General features: G+C 49.4%; 1 protein-coding gene across 1 annotated transcript in view; it reads left to right on the plus strand.

The window, feature by feature from the left end:
* LOC310880476 (uncharacterized protein) overlaps positions 1 to 17,943 on the plus strand; it is a 300,941-nt gene that overhangs the window by 259,052 nt on the left and 23,946 nt on the right. Inside the window, exons 19-22 of the mRNA XM_083796312.1 lie at positions 7,095 to 7,264; positions 9,924 to 10,186; positions 11,044 to 11,260; positions 12,429 to 12,615. The gene's annotated coding sequence lies outside the window, so the exon portion shown is untranslated. The remainder of the gene's footprint in view (positions 1 to 7,094; positions 7,265 to 9,923; positions 10,187 to 11,043; positions 11,261 to 12,428; positions 12,616 to 17,943) is intronic.

Consider the following 17,943-nt stretch of genomic DNA (forward strand, 5'->3'; position numbering starts at 1 on the left):
AGCTCCAGCCTGAAGCAGCAGCATTATCGGTCCTTTGAGAACCAAGTGAGATCCAGCAACACTCCTGAGATGAGCACATCCCAACTGCTGCCTCAATAAAGCAAACTAAGCACACAAACCAGTGTCTTCTGATAGCTCATCTGTTAATGCAACGCTGTGCTCTTAAAGTTAAATGGTTTTTCCTAGCTAGAGGCTGGCATCCACTGAGCGAAGAGATGAGCTCCCTGTTCACTGCATGGAAAAGGCACATGAAATATGGGAAACAGTCTTCAGCAGCTCATTTAGATGTGACACACACAGTTCTCATCTCTAGGATGATTTATCTTCTGTCTTCAATATTACTGTACTTCAGTGCTTCCCCAAGGTCTAAAGTGTTTATTCAAGACTGATGTAGGGTGAATGGGCTCTAAAGGGATTTGGGTTCCTTTGGGAGGAAAATCCCAGTCTAGCATGCTCTGAGAAGCCAGCGCCATCCCTTTAAAGCCAGGGCAAACCCACGTATTGCTTTTGGTTGTGCAGGAGCATGTGTGTATCAAATAACTGCAGCTTTGCCAGCTTATTGCACCCAGGACAGCCACGCAGGGCATGCAGAACTCCCCAGGCACTCTTGTGCCATGCTGTGTCATTTCCTGTGGCTTTTTACAAAACTTCTTTCCGATTGTACTTTGTGCCAGGCTTTTTGTGACTTGCCAGGCAAGACTGCAGATGAAGCATGTGCGTCTGAAGCGTTATCCTTTAGATCTGGCAGAGAGATGACAAGTTTGCTTAAGAATAGTGGAAAATAATGCACTTGTCACAGGAGGTTTGAATTCTTCTCTGGAAGTCAGTGTTGATCATGAGCCCAGTTACATCGCAGCTCCTGCAGAACATCTCTCCCTTGCTATCCAGCTTCATTACAGTTCCTATTTTCCATAGCCTCTCGGGGCAGCATTTTTCTGCACTCCATTGCAGCTCATGAGGGAAGGGAGCCCTCATAAGCAAACTTCCAGTGCAAGGAATAGTCCTGATAAAAAGCTGCTCGTGTGCAATGAGAAGATGCCTGTCTTGAAACCACTCCGCAGTGTTCCTCTGCGGTGTGTTACAAACACAACAACAAAAGCACAAGGCTGCACATGCCAACTGCACAGGGCTGAAATGTGTGCAATAGCACGCCACGCTCCCAGGGCTCAGCACACCTGCTAATGCAAGGCTGTACCAGAGACCGCCTGCACCCTTTCAATAGTTAGCGGTGGTTTTGCAGAAAGCACACTGTGCTGAAGATGCTGCTCCACTTGGGTTAACATAGGAATGTTTCCAAATGCACCAAACGTGCAATATTTTTAACTTAAAATGGCTGCTTAAAATGCAACAAAGAATGCAGCTAATTAAGGGTTTGATCATTTAAAATTAGTACAGGTGGCTCAGAAAATACAGCCCAGTCCAATCAGAGCAGAGTGCTTCGCTAACGACTTGTAAAAACAGGTGCTCTGGAGGGGAAAAAGGTCTAGAGGCTTTTCAGCTCTTGTTTACAAAGCAAGACTGTGCCCTTTTATAGTGACTTTAATCTTCTTCCAGTGTCTTTGATTTGCAGTGGACAACAGATGTAACCCGTGGATCTTCTACAGCTGCAGCGTAACTTCTCCCAGCTCCCCACTTCTCGCCCTTACATTCTACCTGAGGCCTCAGAGAAGGTCAGAAGCACTCAGTACGCTATATGTGCTTTCAGTTAGGAACTTAAATGAGGTTGGAGCTCAGTACGGGGTGGGGCAGAGCATGGTCTGCTCCCAGCGCAGTCCAAGTGACAGTGCAATTGGTGAGGGCTCTGCGTGTCACCTCTTATTGTCATATGTATGTACCACATTGATGGCTCTGTGACACTCAGCAGTGACAGCCCGCAGTCTGTCTGGAGGATATTCCTCATTTCACTTCCCGAACTCCAACGTTCCCTATCAACTTTACGTCTTCTCTCTATTTTTGTTACTAACACTGATCTATATTAAAGATAGAAGCTTGTTGAATTGAGTGAGCATGCATCATGTAATTAAAGGGATGATGCAAATGTGTGTCTGAAATTTCCTGTAAACATTGATTTCTGGGAGGTTGTCCATATTTTGTTTGGCAAATTGACACCTGTGTAGTACTTCCTTGGAGGAAGCTGGTTTGTGTTGAAAGCAATTGCTTATTTAAGGCTGCTTAGAACATGCTCTGAAGCCAGGCTGCATCGGGCTGCTTGAACTGATTTCAGCTTTCATTAAGCAAACGGGCACATCCCCGTCTCTTTACATCATGGGCCTCTCAGCATGCTGATGTTCTTCATGGCTTGGGCAGGGCAGTCTGTCCACTGAGGACCTGCCCAGAAAGGTGACCACTGCCCAAGGCCATGTTCATTCGCATGGGTCTAGCTGTATTCTCAGACAGAGCTTGGGTCCACTGCATTGGAACGGGGAGCTGGGGTGTGAGCCCTTAGCTCAAGGGGAACCCCTGGTGATGCAGATTATATTGCCATCATTAAAAGAGGTGGAAGCTTAGAAATACTGCTAATGTCTACACGTATGCACCGAGATGGTTACTGCAGCCTAGCAGATGTGCAGCTGCTGAGTTGGGTCCAACTGTGGTCCATAGGAGAAGCTAAGCAGCCTGCTATGGCTGCTTAAAAATAACAGAGAAATTCCAGAGAAATAACTCTCTCCATCCATAAAAGATTGAAGGTCCAAGCTCTGCTCTCATCCAGGTCATTTCAGATACAGAATGTAAATGTAATACAAAAATCAGGACATCCTGTAGACTCACTGAGGGTGTAATGAGCCCTGGGTTATTAGCCTGAGCCTCTCCCACTAAATAAAGCCCCAAAAGATTGTTCATAGTGTTAAATTCTGGGCTTCTTCATGAATATATATATATATATATAGTTTGTTTCTTTGTTTGTTTGTTTTGTTTCCCTATGTAAAACTGAGAGATTCAGGAGGGTGGTCCAACCAGCTGCAGTCAGAGAAAGAGATTGCCATGACTTTAAACTATGGTACTCTGGCTCAGACCCCACATAGTTGAGGCTAAATTATTAATAGAGAAGGTGAGTAGCAGATTCCAAATACTCAAGTTAGGCTTCCTCTTGACATTTTATTTCAGTAAAAATAAGTAGCTTTTCTTTACATCTTACAAAATCTCTTCCCTGGCTCTCCTTGACAGCTCCCCCTCCTGTCTCCACCTCCAGAGATGTCTGAACAGTATAATTTCCTTTTATTTTTAGCCATCTTTCATAATTGAAGCTATCTATGTGTCAAAGAGAAAATGCTGCCATGAATTCCTCAACAGGCACTTACCAAAAGCAATTGATTAAAATGAAATATTAAATGGGATTTTATACCCGTGGGCTTGGCAACACTGGTGCCTCTCAAAAGAAAAATGTGTAATGACATCAGGATGGATGGGCGTGGGGCCATCATCTCCCCAGCTTTGCTGCTGCTTCCCTTTTGGGGTCAGTATTGGATCCAGGCTGAAGTGTGTGCATGGCACAGTGAGCTTTGGAAAACAGTGGCCGTACCACCTTGTTTGGATTTCAGAGACTCAGGAACTGTTGTAGATGACTACCTCAGAGCTTAGTTTAGAAGGTTACACCATCGTCAGAGAAGGCAGTGAGGTTGGAGCTCTTCTTCCCCAAACTACCCTGGGCGGACATGCTGGGTCCTGTGCTTGGGGCACAACAACCCCATGCAATGCTACAGGCTGGGGGCGGAGTGGCTGAAAAGCTGCCCAGCGTGACGGGACCTGGGGGTATTGATCAACAGCTGGCTGAATATGAGCCAGCAGCGTGCTCAGGTGGCCAACAAGGCCAACAGCATCCTGGCTTGTATCAGAAACAGCAGGACTAGGGAAGCGATTGTCCCTCTGTACCGAGCTCTGGTGAGGCCATACTTCGAATGCTGTGTTTGTTTTGGGGCCCCTCACTACCAGAAGGACGTTGAGGTGCTGGAGCGTGTCCAGAGAAGAGCAGTGAAGCTGGTGAAGGGTCTAGAGGACAAGACTTCCGAGGAGCAGCTGAGGGAGCTGGGGTTGTTTAGCTTAGAGGAGGCTCAGCGGAGACACTATCACGCTCTACAGTTGTCTTAGAGGAGGTTACAGTGAGGTGGGGATCGGGCTCTTCTCCCAAGCACCAAGTGATGAGGGGAAGTGGCCTCAAATTGCACCAGGGGCAGTTTAGGTTGGATGTTAGGAGAAATTTCTTCACTGAAAGGGTGGTGCAGCATTGGAATAGGCTGCCCAAGGGGAGTCACCATCCCTGGTAGTTTTCAAGAAACATGTAGATGTAGAACTCAGTAACGTGGTTTAGTGGTGGACTTCAGTACTAGTTGGTTAAAGGTTGGACTAGATGATCTTAGAGGTCTTTTCCAACCTGTATGCTTCTATGATTCTACAATTCCTGACTTCTGAGTTGCCTCCTCTTCATATTAGAGACTTGTCAGTCTCTCTTTGGGTGGCTGCAACACTCTCCAGAGATCCAGCCACATCCACAGGCAGCTAATTCTCTTGTCTAAGGTGAGACTGGCATGGCATCTGGTCTGGGGTCCAGCTCCCCTGTTCCCTCTCTTGCCAAGTGGCCGGAGCAGATACCTCTGGAAGAAGATGACACAGGAGCAACAGGTTGAGCTCCTTCTGTCAGTGTGCTGCCTACCTGCATGAGCTTGCACTCGGGATCTTCATGAGCCAGCATTTTTGTCTCTGCAGGGCACAGTCTTTGAAGGATTTTCCTTCCCTGGATTGGCCCACCTGTTCTTTTCCCAGATTGGTTCTCTGCTCCCAGTTAGATGCTCAGGGAGACGGATACTACTCCTGCTCATCCTCAGCAGCTCAGCTGGACTTTGCCCTGGCCTGAAGAGCTGCAACAAGAGAACTGTGAAGAAAGCAGAGGAATACAGGCTCTGGGCTCCCCACGGGTTGCAATGCTTCCACTGTCTTGCCAAGCCTGGCCTGGGAAGCAGCGAAATATGGCATGTCTGTGTTGGCTACCGCTTAAAATCAAATGTCATCATTGTGACTCACCTCCAGCCCAAAGCCAGCTGCTGTGGAGGTAGAGCAGTTTGTTGCTTCTCCTCTGCCATTTCTCCATCCCTCAACACTAATAACATCTCCTTCTTATGCACCCCCTTCCAGGCTTCCTGCCCTCACCACCCAGCGTGAGAACCTGCAGCATGGGGGGCACCTCTCCTGCTCGGGAGAAGGGTGCTGCACTCAAAACCTCTCCTCAGCTTATTGCCTCTCCATGGGGACTCTGCATGAGAGGGGAATGCAAGCAAACCCAAACCTGAGGTCTTTAAACCAAAATTGTGTGCAAGGATCTAAACACATGAGGATTCCTGTTGCAAAATTGAGGATTTCTGTTACGTTCCTTTGTGAATCCTAATACGCCTGGAAATTATGAATCATAACAAGTCATGCTGCCAAGTACAAGAAGGATTATACGATCTGTGATCCAGTAACTCCCAGCTGCTTAGTCATCTGTGGTAGGTTTTGAGCATGTCACACAACAGATAACATAACCGACTTTTTAACGTGAAACCACAAAAGAGGTTTATTTCAGAGGTGTTTCCTCACTCTGCTTGGCCAGAGCATCCTTGCCAGCAGCAGGACCTCCCGGCCTGGCCAAAGCAGGCAGGATTGTTGTCTCATGAGCGGTCACATCCCAGAAGAGTTTCCCATTGGGATTTCTGCAGTGGTTTCAACAGCAAGGGAGGGAACTGAGGATGAGTTGTGCAAGAGGCTGTTGTTGCACGGATGTCCATAGATGCACAGAAGCCCGTGTGGCCTCCAAAGGAGGCTGAGGAGGTTTCATTCTCCTGCTGTCCCAGACGAGACTCGGTGCGCATGTGACTGTAATCTAGCGCTGCGTTGCATGAGCTGCATAGGGTCAGAGCTAGCAAGCTCATGCCATTTGCACATCTTTCCTCCATCAACCCCAAAGAAACACTCTTCCCTCATGAAGAGCCTGGCTCCATAACGAAGATACGTGCTGTCCCCCCACTGGCAGTGACAGTCCCTTCCAGCTGCCACCCCATGCCCTGTGAGCGGCTGAAGGTTGTGCAACCAGCACAGCATCCTCAGTGACCTCTTGGGCTACGTGTAGATGAACCAACGCAAATGCATCTGCTGTGTGAGTGAAGTTGCATTTAATTACTGAGATAAATTTGATGTAATTGCCCAGATGGCATTCTCACTTCAAGAGGAAATCTAGTAGGGGTTTCCCAGATAACCCCACTTGGTGCAAGTGTTGCTGCCTCGCTGGCATCAGCCGTGCTTTGCCCAGGCACTGAGGGTGACTTTGCAAGACAGCCAAAGAGCCCAACAGCAATTCATGCTCCTGTACATCCTCCCCACCGCCCTTGGAGTGGTTTCAAATGAAAAACCAAACTGCAACAGTTTAAATGTTGCCTCCCACGCAATGTCTGGCTTCAGCCTCCATTACAACTTGCTGCAGGTTCAGAAGCCTCTGGCAGAACAGCCTGCCTGCCCCCCAAAAAATGTGGTTTTGCCAAAATAGAAACGTTTTCACAGAAGGTAATAATGTGACTGAATCATTTGCCAGCATTCTGCTCTAGGTTTTGCAGTTTGTTTCAGCATTTTGTGTTTTTGTTTAATTTTAGAATTCATTTTCTTGAAAGAGATAATGCTGAAACAAAATATTTTATGTTTACAAATAATTTTTAAGGGGGGTTGGTTTTCAAATGCATTTGGAAACGCCAGGATTCTCTACCGCTCAGAAGTCCCATTTTGCTATCAGCTCTGGTTACACAGAAGTTAATGCCGCTGTGAAAAGACCTCTTTCCCAGTAATATACTTTACTTTCAGGATGGTGAATTATTGAAATGTTTTCCATGGCTATAGTCCATCTGAAGTCACAATCTCATCTTTCATTAGTGTCGGTCTCATAATAAGTTATTTGCCCAGAGAAGCTGTGGGTGCCCCATCCCTGGAGGTGTCCAAGGCCAGGCTGGACGTGGCTTTGAGTGACCTGGTCTGGTGGGAAGTGTCCCTGCCCTTGGCAGGGGTTGGAACAAATGATCTTTAAGGTCCCTTCCAACCCAAGCCATTCTGTGATTCTGTGATTTCTTTTCTGGTAGCAGCTGGGATCTCTCACCAAGGGTTGAGGTGTGCTTGTTCCCTGGGCGGAGATGGAGAGTGGGTCAGATGCTACCAGCCGTCAGGGTGCGGCATGATGCACTTGTTCAGCCAAAGCTAGTGGTGGCCGTGACCTGAACAACCACAGGCAAAGGAAGAAGAGCAAAACCAACAGGTGAGCAGGGAAGTTGCACCGTGCTTTGATCAGACCAGTTCCAGATGTGCATGGTCCATGGGCCTTGGACTGAAAAATGCACATGATAGTAGCATTGGGCACCTTGGTCTGCTTTTATCCTATGTCTGGGGATGAAAGAGCTGGCAATTGCGTGGATAGGGACATATGGAAGGAGCAGGGATACAAGGCAAACAGGACACTAGGGTTGGTCGCCCATAGAGAATGAGCGTGGGGAAAAACAAGAAAAGGGCTTTCAGTGTATTTGTATCTGATGCACGTATGTAAATGCTCTTTTCTGGCACCTGGGAAAACTGTTCAGTAGTCATAGCAGGAAGAGAGAGTAAAGAATAAATGTGTCCAGAGGAAATTCCTGCAGCTCTTGGCTCAGCAGAGCATAATTGCTGACAACTGGAGCTTGGTCAGGACACTGGAGCTAACACCTCCGCGCTTGCAAGGAGTGGGATCTTGGGTGACCACAAGTGGTTGGCTTGGGATGTTATTAAAATGGCAACACCTGTGGCAGCGTGGGGCCCTGAACTCCCTGCAAGGACGTTCAGCACACTGCTGACTCGCAGGGAAGATGCCACCTACTAAATCACCCAAACCACTTCCTGCAGCACCTGGTTTTCCCTCATGTCTCCTATCCAAACAGTCACTAGACCCTTGTAAAAAGTACTGTGTCTGCCAAACGGGCTGGCCTGACCAAACTAGCTGGGCTGGGCTTCACTGAATCCACACCGTTTATCACCAGAAGGCAGCTAGGAGAGCTCTCCAAGTGTCCTCAGGGCAGAGCAGTGACAGCTTCAGTCCTGGTGGAGATGGGTGGCCCCTGTGAGCTGTCGTCCTTGCAGGAGTGCCGCAGAACCTGCTTTCCTTAGCTAGGTCCCAGCCTGGCACGTTGGTGGTCCCTCGCTAGCCTTGGAGAAATCCTCAAAGTCTGTAAAGTTCTTCCTGTTTCTGCATGGTTGCAGCTCACACGCCAAAGGCAGAAATCCCACAGCAATTCCCTCTGGGCATTGCTTTCTCAATATATTGATCCCGCCGGGTGGTCAGTAAGAGCAGGCACTGTTGGCAGAGCCAGGAGCCCTCTGTGGCGGAGGTTCCTCTGGCTTTCCACCCCAGAGAAGGTACCTGGGTGTCCCACTCACTCAACATCCTGGAGAAGACCTGGCAGAGCGGCTCTGTAAGCCACATCCATTTCTCAGTCCCATGCACTTCCCAGTGTCTGGTCAAGCTGATTTGACAACTGTTGTTCCTGGACACGGACTGGAAGATCGAGATATCTCCAGCTGGCTGGAGCCTTCAGCGATCCCAAGTTCCCTGCTTGCTCCTCAGCTCTCTGTTTCTCAAAGACTTGAGGAAGCTGCAGAGATTCAGAGATGTTTTTTTTTTCCACTTCTTGAAAGCACAGCTAAAAATAAGAAGAAAATTGAAACTGAGCCCAGCCCACAACGCAGAGTGTGTAGGTGTGATGCTAACCAACACCTGGGGCTGTGAAGCACCCTGGGGGAGCTGACACCTGAACCCTCTCACACCATCTGGCAGACGTTGTCTTTCTCTTCATTCTCTCTTTGGCACCTTTTCAGAAAGTAAACAAGATGAGGGCTCCAAAGTTGTTTTGGAAATGTCCTATATGTTTATTTGAAGATGTCCTATACATTGTAGGAGAAGGGACCAAGGAGAGGACAGTGGTTTTCCTTTGTAAATTCATATGGAGCCCAGCAGTTGACATGCTGGGACCCAAGAGCTGCTGCTGTCCCTGGCTGAAGGTTTCTTGAGGTGGCTGGCAGAAAACAGCGATGGCAGACAGGGCCTCATGGTGGCAATCAGGCTGTCTCTGAGTTTTTGACCTTGGCAGGTGTAAATGCTCATGCCATCATCACAGCTGCTGTAGTGACCAGCTGCCACAACAAGCATCAGCTGCCCTCTCCTCACCACCTTCCCATCTCCAAAGCTGTCGGTAGGATTGGGAACTGCTAGGAAAGGACATAGCCTGCGAGCAAGCTGAGTTGAAGAGCAGCGAAGCTGGAAGGAGGGCTGAGAAAACCCGGGTGAAACCCAGCAGGGCTGTACTCTTAGTGGGGCCTGAACGATGGGCTTCCCGGTGACTGCCCCCTCCAAAACCCAGTCAGAGAACCAACCACAAATGTTGCCTAGACCCTGGTCAGCTTTTCATCCTGCCACCCCTGCTAATGTGAACACGTGGCTGGATGCTGTTCATCCCTCGCCAGCCTTTTCCTGCTTATCTGGAGGCTGAGAGGGACCCGGCATGCCCAGCAAATCTGCCTATGAATGCCCAGAGCCAGTCCTGTTTCCCAGGGGGATCAAGGTGGATTGGGTAATTAATCACAGCTTGTCTGGGGGAGGATGAGGAAGTTTAAAGGAAGGTGTTAACGGCTCTTAAAAGCTTTCCCGGTTTGCAGAGGGTGCTGCCTCGAACAGATTATCTGGAAATATTATTAGCTACAGTGGGAAAGGCTTTTTGTTTTTTTTTTTTTTTTTTTTTTTTTTGTTCGTTTTCCAGGCTCTTTACAGTCACCTTAAATCTGCTTGAGCCTGGGAGACAGGTTTTATTGTGCGGGGAACGATGGGGGAGAGGTGCTGGCTGTCAGTGGGTCAGCATTAATTGGTTTATTCCTTTCTCACGGTTATTTTCCAGCCAGCATCTGCTAAAATCCTGGTGCCCACTTCGTCCCCGCTCAGCACGCAGGAGCTGCAGGGATTTGTGTGTATTATCCTTACAGGGGACCCTAGGCCACCAGGTCGGCTTCACAGGGGCTGCTGGGAAGTGCCTTGTCCCCAGCTAAGCTTCTTTCCCCGTTGGCATGTCGTAGGAGGAGGATGAGATTAGTGTTTTCTGCTGCACGATGTCAGCTGAGGGATGAGAACGGCGCACCGAGAGGAGGAGAGCTTCTGTGGGTGGTAAGTGAAAGCAGGGATGTGCCCCTTTGCCCCGAAGGAAACTTTTCTTCTATGTCTCAGTGGCCCATTGGTGCAGGCAAATGCTCTTCTTCAGCCCAACGTCACCTGCTTCCCTGGCAGAAGTGGCCATCAGCTGCCTTCTCCTGAGAAACCACTTCCCATAAATCCAGCTGCTGGTGTTATGTCCCCGCAGCTTTGTCGTGATTTTGGCATGTGTCCGACTGCCAGCAATCAGGGGTGCCTTCAGACTAGAAGCCCTGTGTCCTGCCAGCTCCTGCCTGCTGCAAAAAATGAGCTGAAGTCGGTGGCGAGGCTGTGGCACGGCTGTGACAGACAGCGGGGTCTCGCTGGGACTATCGCAGATGCCTCTTAGAGTAATTGCTCTGATGGCGCATCTTGATGGGAAGTCACTTTTCAGGCTAGAGCAGGAACACAGCAGGAGCATGACTTTGGCCTGGAGGATTTTGATATTTTTATTTTGACCTTGTTTTGGCTTGGAGTGAAAGCCAAACATTTGAGTCCTGGAAAGGTGATGGAGTGGGGAGCAGAGCAGCCCTGGCTCTGCTGCCATTTCCCACCCCCACCCCCCCCACCCCCCAAAGCCTCCTAGGTGAGCAGGAAACCCCAGCCACAGAAAAATTCGTTTGAAGTCACATCATCTTCAGGGAACGTTTTCTGTTGCTATGCCACTGCTCCTCTCCCAGCAATTCCTAGATCTTTAATAGGAATCAGGCGTTCTGAATAGAGTCCCATGGGCTGCTTGTTTCACGGCTGCATTGATTTCCAGCAACTTAAATTAGCCCCAGGAAAGCATAATAGAATCAGCAGGTTTCCAGGTCTCTCTTTTCCCTTTGCAGAAGACCATCCCTTTCAAACGCGAAGCACAGCAAGTCCAAACCAGCACGTTTCCCCCCTCTCCTTGGGGATCAGGCTGCAGTAGTGAAGAGACAAATGGAGCCAGTCCCCGGTGCTAAACTACAAATCCACAGGCTTCAGCAAAGCCCTTCAAGCCAGTCTGTCCCCCAGCAGTGTCGCTGCCCCTCACTTTTGACTGAGGTCTGGAAATATCAGCAGGTATGGAAAATCCATTCCAGATAAGTAAATAACACTCCCCGCATCGCTGCCAGCTCCGTAAGCGCTTCCCCAGCTGCTCAGAGCCCGTGGGGATGCTTGTGGAGTGGGCGGCCGCAGGTGCTGCTGGCGTGCATCTGGGAGCAGCCTGGTGGTGAGCGGGGGAGGCTGAAATTTGGTTTGTCTTCCCCTCTGTAGTGGGACCTCTCCCCACATCCTGCAGCTTTGCTGGGTTTTCCAGACGGCCAGGCTACAGCCTGATGGCTGCCCCTGGGGGTGAACGCACCCCAGGCCAGGGGGCTGGGCTCAGTGTTTTGAAGGCAGTAGTAGCAGAGCAGGGATAAACCCAGTTTTCTAACGAAAAAAAAGGTTATTTTGCATTAAAATTGCCTTTTCCTCCCAAAGGGTCCCTAAGCATTCACCAAGCTGTTAAGAGGCAGGGGTGGTTTACCCCTGGGAGAGCTGTTAAGGACTAAGGAACAGGGCTTAGCGATGGGACTTGGTAGGTCAGACTGGATGATCTTGAAGGTCTTCTCCAACCTTGATGGTCCTGTGGTTCGAAGAGGGCAGGGTAGGGAGGGGTGTCTGATGGCTCCAGGAAAACTCTGCCATCGAGTACAGCTTGCAGCGGTCTCTTTACTGGCTGTCCTCTGGACCTAAAGCAGCACGTATTGCCGGCAGCTCCTATGTGGTCATGATGAACCCACACCTGTGTCATGCAGTGCTGCTGTGACCATTGTGGCCATCTGACTGCCTGCCCTCCATCCCCAGCTGGCACCAAACCGCAGCTCAGGACCTCACAGCATGTTAACACATCCTTAACTTTGTGTCAAGGACAAGGCAAGCAAATGGGAAAATGCTTTGCCAGAGTCCCCACTGCCTGAGTGCAATTTACTCTGTGCATTTCTTAGTTCAGCAAGACTTGGCTTTTAATGGCTAGAGACCCACCAACAACTGGGTGAAAAACACTGAGTGTGTTCAAATATGTGTGATGAATTTTATTGCAGACTTAACTGCTTCATTCATTCAGTAGCCAGGTTGGGAAAGGAGCATTTATCATTAGTCCCTGCAGATGTGCACATTAGTTGCCAGCTCTGCAGAGAAGAGCAGCTCTTTTTAATTCATTTTCAATTGCTGTTGTTTCCTGTTCTTTTATTTGTGATCACAACAGGGGCTGGCCGTTGCCTGTATCCCACGTGTTGCCACTGTCCTGCTGGGTGATATCAGGCAAGGACTGTCAGGGCTCAGCATGGCAGATACAATCTTCCAAGCCCAGCATCCCCATTCAGTCTGAGGACACCCATGGCACCATGGTGGGCTTGACTCCACCATGGCACAGGCTCCAGCGATCCCAAAAGGTAACTTGCAAAGAGTGCCTGGTCTGCTGCAGCATTTGAGAAGCAGCAGGTTGCATCAGCAAAGTGTTGGTAATTTGTTAAATTGCCTCAATCTGTTTGATAGCAAAACTTGCTGGCATTTTCTGTGAGCTTTGCCTGTAGCTTTTGCATCAGCCCAAGCTCAGCCCCATACAGATGCTCAGAGCTGACATGTGCTAAATTCTTACGTTGACCCTAATATGAGATGTCATTGTAATTCTCCTAGCAGGCATGGATTGGCAGGTGAAAAAGCAAGTGCATGGGCCTTTTTCATTTACAGCATGTTTCATCCTGGGATGAAATTTAGCTCATCAGTTGAAGCATTGTGACTAAAATGAGTTGCAAAGAATGTGAGTACATACCTGAGTGTGTTAGGTTAAATATTGCTGTGTTAGATAATCTTTGAACAGAAGTAGCTTCATGCTTTCCTGAAGGTGTTATTCCTGCTCTGCAGAAGGACAGTATAAGGTTTTACAACACTGAAGTTCCATGTACAGAGCAGGTGACTTGTCTTCTCTAATGCCTACGTAGTTGTGGCTGCAGCATTTGCCAAGATCTTCTTGATGGAAGTCTAGATTCCTGCATGGATTTTTTACCAAGGGTTCCTGGAGAGTATGGAGCCAGCAGGAATGAGGAGAGGGACAGTCTGTTCTGTTGCTGGACTCTCTTTGCTGCATTAAAGAAGCCAGAATGCAAAGAGTCAGAGCTGCTGGTGTGAGCTTCTGGTGTACAGCTTTCAGATAAGCCAAGCTCTAGTGTGCTCCAGCACCAAGTTCCTTATGAAAGAAGTTTCTGTTAATACATTTCAAGGGAAGGAAATCAGCCCTGTGGTCAACAGGGTGGCACAAGGAGCTCTGAACTCTTGCTAGCTCTAGGTAAAGGTAGAGATGCTCCAGAAGGAGGAACTGGACAAAGGGCTTCTTGAAGGCATCTCCTTCCTTATCCTTCCACTGCTCCCCATTTCCCTGCAACCTCCAATCCTGCACAACATGTTGGATTGTAGCCATTGGGACTGCACAGATGAATCTGGTGGGTTGGTCTTTTGTTGCCCATACGTATGGGGAGAGATAGGAGTTGTCTTCCTGATGAAGAAGACACCACCTGCTTCTTCTTGGCCTGAAGGGCCTTCTGTTGGAAGTGAAGGGCCCGGGCTCACGCAGCAGCTTACATTTCAACAGTGATTTCTCCTGCTGTTGAAATTGTGTTGTCTGTCTTAATCGTGCAAGGCTTATTTTCCCACACTGCAAAATGAGTTCAGCACCGCTGGTAAGGCTGGGGGCTGGGATGTTTTAATTACTGTTTTTGCAGTGCTTTGGGGCTCTGGAGAGAATGGTGCTGGAGCCCTGGGAAGGGTTTGTATTACGTTTTGGCAGATAGCATTCGGTACGTGAGCTCTGTGGTCCTGTCAACAGCTCCTTCCTGACCCTTGGGCTTCCTAATGCAAGCATTGTGCCCACCCCACCCCTAGAGCCACTTGCCACTGCTGACCATCACTGCATAGTAACAGGGGACCTGCTTACGTCCAGTGTCCACCTCCAGACCAAATAAACACATATTGCATGCCTGGAAATTCCCACCTGCTCAGCAGGGGAGAAGAGCCCCGAAAAACTCCTCTCACAGGACTTTTCCCATTAATGCACCCCTTATGCACCACAGCCACATGCTGCATTAACCTTCCTGCCCCACTCCTGCTCAGAACAACACCTCCTTAATCATAATCCACCAAATTCCTCTCTCCTCTACCTGGAAAGAATGGGATTTGGGCACAAGGAACAAATGTGAAGGCATAAGTCTCTTTTCATGGGAAAGGAAATCTATAGAGCGCCCTGCTGGGAACCCTGCTTTGCCTAAACCCTGGCACAGTGCAGTAGGAAGTTAAGGCTATTAGCGGGCAAACAGCGCAAGAGCACCGTTAAGCATGTCTCAGGGCTTTGTGGTCAAGTGCTGTGCGTTACAGCAAGCACACTGAGGTTTGCACAAGAGGACGATTGCGGCCTCAGCACCCTGCCCAGCGCGGGCTGTGCAGCATCAGCTCAAAGTCAGGGCCGGCCGCTCATGGCGCTGGGGGATAGGTGGGCTTCGAGATGAGCACTGTCCTGGAGAAGGGACACATCAGCTGCCAGTTGGCATCTGTGCCCGTGTGTGCACACCTGTGGGTGTGCAAACTACTTCGGTGTACAGATTTGTGGTAAAGGTAGGTGAGGGAGCAGGCTGACTTTGACCCAGAAGACGATTTCTGTTTTTTTTTTAAATCACAGTTGTGTTTTGGTGGCACACTCGGTTTTCTGATACAGGGGAAATATGCAGCTGATTGCTGCAGCTTGTGGTGCTTTGCCTCCTAGGAGTTGTGGTTTCAGGCCAGGGGAACTTCTTAAAGCAGCCTGGCACATATGTGGCCAGCGTGGATGGACAGCCTGGACAGCACAGGGACAGACGTGCTCAGGGCCAGCACATCTTCAGCAGCTTTCTTCCTTGAAGCCTGAGGGTGAACCTTATGTCTTGAGTGCGCTTGTGGCCCACTGCTCGCATCTCACCTGGTGACACAGGCAGGGTGGCTGCAGGAAATCCCAGATGCTGAAGGGTTTGGTACAAGGAGACGCATGTGGGACTCTGGGCATCAAGCCGGAGTCCATTCTTCTTGCTGTGCTGAGGATCGGCTGTTCAGAGAGCAGACTGGTCTCCCCAAAGTCCCTCTTCTTGTTCTGAACACAAGGAGAAGGGCAGTGTAAGAGGCTGGTGAGCATGAGCAGCTGTGAGTCTGCAGGCAAGGCAGCTCTAGATCTGGCATCCACTATGCAGACCTGTATATTGCCTTCTGCTGGATGCTTGTGAGCAGTAAGGAGAGTGCTGGGACCGCAGATTTCACCATTAATTTAATTTCCATTGCTTCGGCACGGCTCCCCAAGCATCTCAGGGAGCTGAGCACTCTTCTTGAACAGGGTCCTGTTGAGGTGGGCTGGCGGTGATCCCAGCCCACCACTGGCACACAACCCCTTCCAAACCCCTGGGTAGGGGCTGGCCAGCCGCAAGGATACTGCCAGGATTCATCCAGGGCCCTGCAGGGCACAGAGCGTAAACACAACGGGGAAGCTGGGCCACATCCCAGCCCGGTTTGGCTGCCTGCCTCGAGGTCCCCATATCCCAGAGTATTCAGCTCGCCTCTTTTTCCATTACCTCCAAGCAGTCGCAGTGGATGTTTTCAGTAATGTTTCCTAAAAATACGGATGTCAACAGAAATAGCTGTTTAATAACAGAGTCTGTGCATCCCTGGGCCCTGAGCAATCTACAGGCTGGCAGGAGGAATGCTGAAATAGATAGATCCTGAGGCTGGAGATGCTCTGAGAAGCTACCAGGGTTTCTGCCTTGCTGTGCACAGACCAGCTCCCACCAGCATCCCCTGGGGGAGGAAGGCTGCTTGAGGGCTATTTTCCCTCCATCACTGGGTGAAAAGCCGACCCCTCTCCACAAGCAGCCCAGCTGTCTGATACCCCATTTGACAGAAAGGCCTGTATCTGAAAAAAAGGAACTCAACTTGTGTGAATGTATTGAGAAGCCTACGGTGCGACAGTGACCGGTTTCTATTCCTTAATTACGGTATTAGTTTCCTTGTTACAGCTTTCGTGGGGAAAGAAGTCAGAGGCTATAGAATCTGTGCTCGGCAAGGTTTTGCTATGTAGGAATGTATTAATCTGGTCCAGTTCATAATAGCCTTAAATAACAGGGAGCTGCTTTTGATGGAAAACTCTGCAGCCATCTCGACAGCATCTGCATAGGAGAGGAATTAGAGAGCATGTTCTGTGTCAGCCTTTTGGGGAATGAGTGGTTGAGCTGGGGTGTGTAAAGCTAACAAAATCGACTGCTGCTCGACTCACAGTTCAGGCAATGTGAAACCAGCAAAAGGGGCACAAGCTCCTTCTGTATGATGCTTTTCCTACCAGCTGAGAATAGGCGCTGGATGCTTTGGTGGCTAAGGCACTAATATCAGCTGCAAAAACACCATTTTCTATGCCCCAGCTGCCGTCTGTGAGCTGTCAGGTCTGACAAGTGAGCTGCAGGGTGAAGGAGATCGGTGCTGAGTGCGGGAACAGGGGCATGCGAGGACATTGGAGTACAGTAAAACCCTTGTCACACAGCCTGAAGTCTCCCAGCAAGTGTCTATTAATAAGCCGTGTATGTGCTTCCTCCATATATTTACAGTGTGCTCTCTCCCTGTTAGCTTTGAAAACCACAGCTCTGTTTTGACACAGTGAATCCTTTTCTTTCAGCAATACGTTTGGTACTGCTGGTGCATTAAGCCGGAGAAGCATTTTGGTAAAATCTACCTCATTTTGAAAAGTGAGCAGGATTTCCCTTTAAAAATTAACTCTGTCTCCAGATAAGCGGCTTCAGCCTGTCCTTCAGGAGCCTCTCTGAAGCCTCCCGAGATGGTGCCTGCGTGGCTTTAACACTGTCTGTTCAGGTACCACCGAATGGATGCAGAATACAGCAGCAAGAGCATCCCCCCCTGCTCTGGCTGGGGGTGTTTGGGGCAGTGCTGGGGGAATAGGGGCAGGTGGGCATTCCTGGGGGCTCTGGAGGCTGCCAGAGAGCAGCGACCTCCAAAAGTGTAAAGGAGATGCAGCACGAGGCGGCTGTTTTCTTACCCCCTTGTGCCATGCCGATGCTTTGGCAAATCAGCCAAAAACAGCACAGATGCAAAACTGGGCTAGTCAACTGGGATGAGCCCGACTTGTGAGTCAAGTTGGACTGGAAAAGTAAGGGGGAAAAAAACTTTTCAGCCCAGGAGAACAAGAGGGAAAAGGAATGGAAACTAGTACCTCTTGAGTTCAACTGTTCCTCCTATCTCCTTGGGGCAGGGAGAGCTGCAGGGTGCAGAGAGCAGGTCAGAAAGCCCAAGGGCTGTTGTAGCTCAGTTGTGCCCTCTGAGAAATATCTTTTTGCTATAATATATGCAGCTCTTGCCGGAACAACTTCCTTGTCTCCATCTGGAACCTGAGACAAAGGAAAGAATTGTTTGTAATGTGCTATTTATGGAGAAATTCGTCTTGATATTTGCATCACCACTACAAGAAAAGTCGGCGCCACAACTTTCCTACTGTGGTTAAGGACAGCTCTCAGCGGTCGGGAGCCTCCAGGTCCTGTGAGCAGTAAGAACATGTTTCAGCATTGTTTGTTTGCGGGAGAAGAGACCAATTTGCATTGCTGGAAACGGAATGATGTAGAGAACCACAAGAACCCGTCATTCTAGTCAGGCCCTTGGATTTTGTCAGGATTTTTTGAATACTCCTTCGCAGTTAAAACTCCCACTGG

The sequence above is a fragment of the Anser anser genome, assembly GCF_964211835.1.
Source record: "Anser anser genome assembly, chromosome: 12".
Classification (NCBI taxonomy): domain Eukaryota; kingdom Metazoa; phylum Chordata; class Aves; order Anseriformes; family Anatidae; genus Anser; species Anser anser.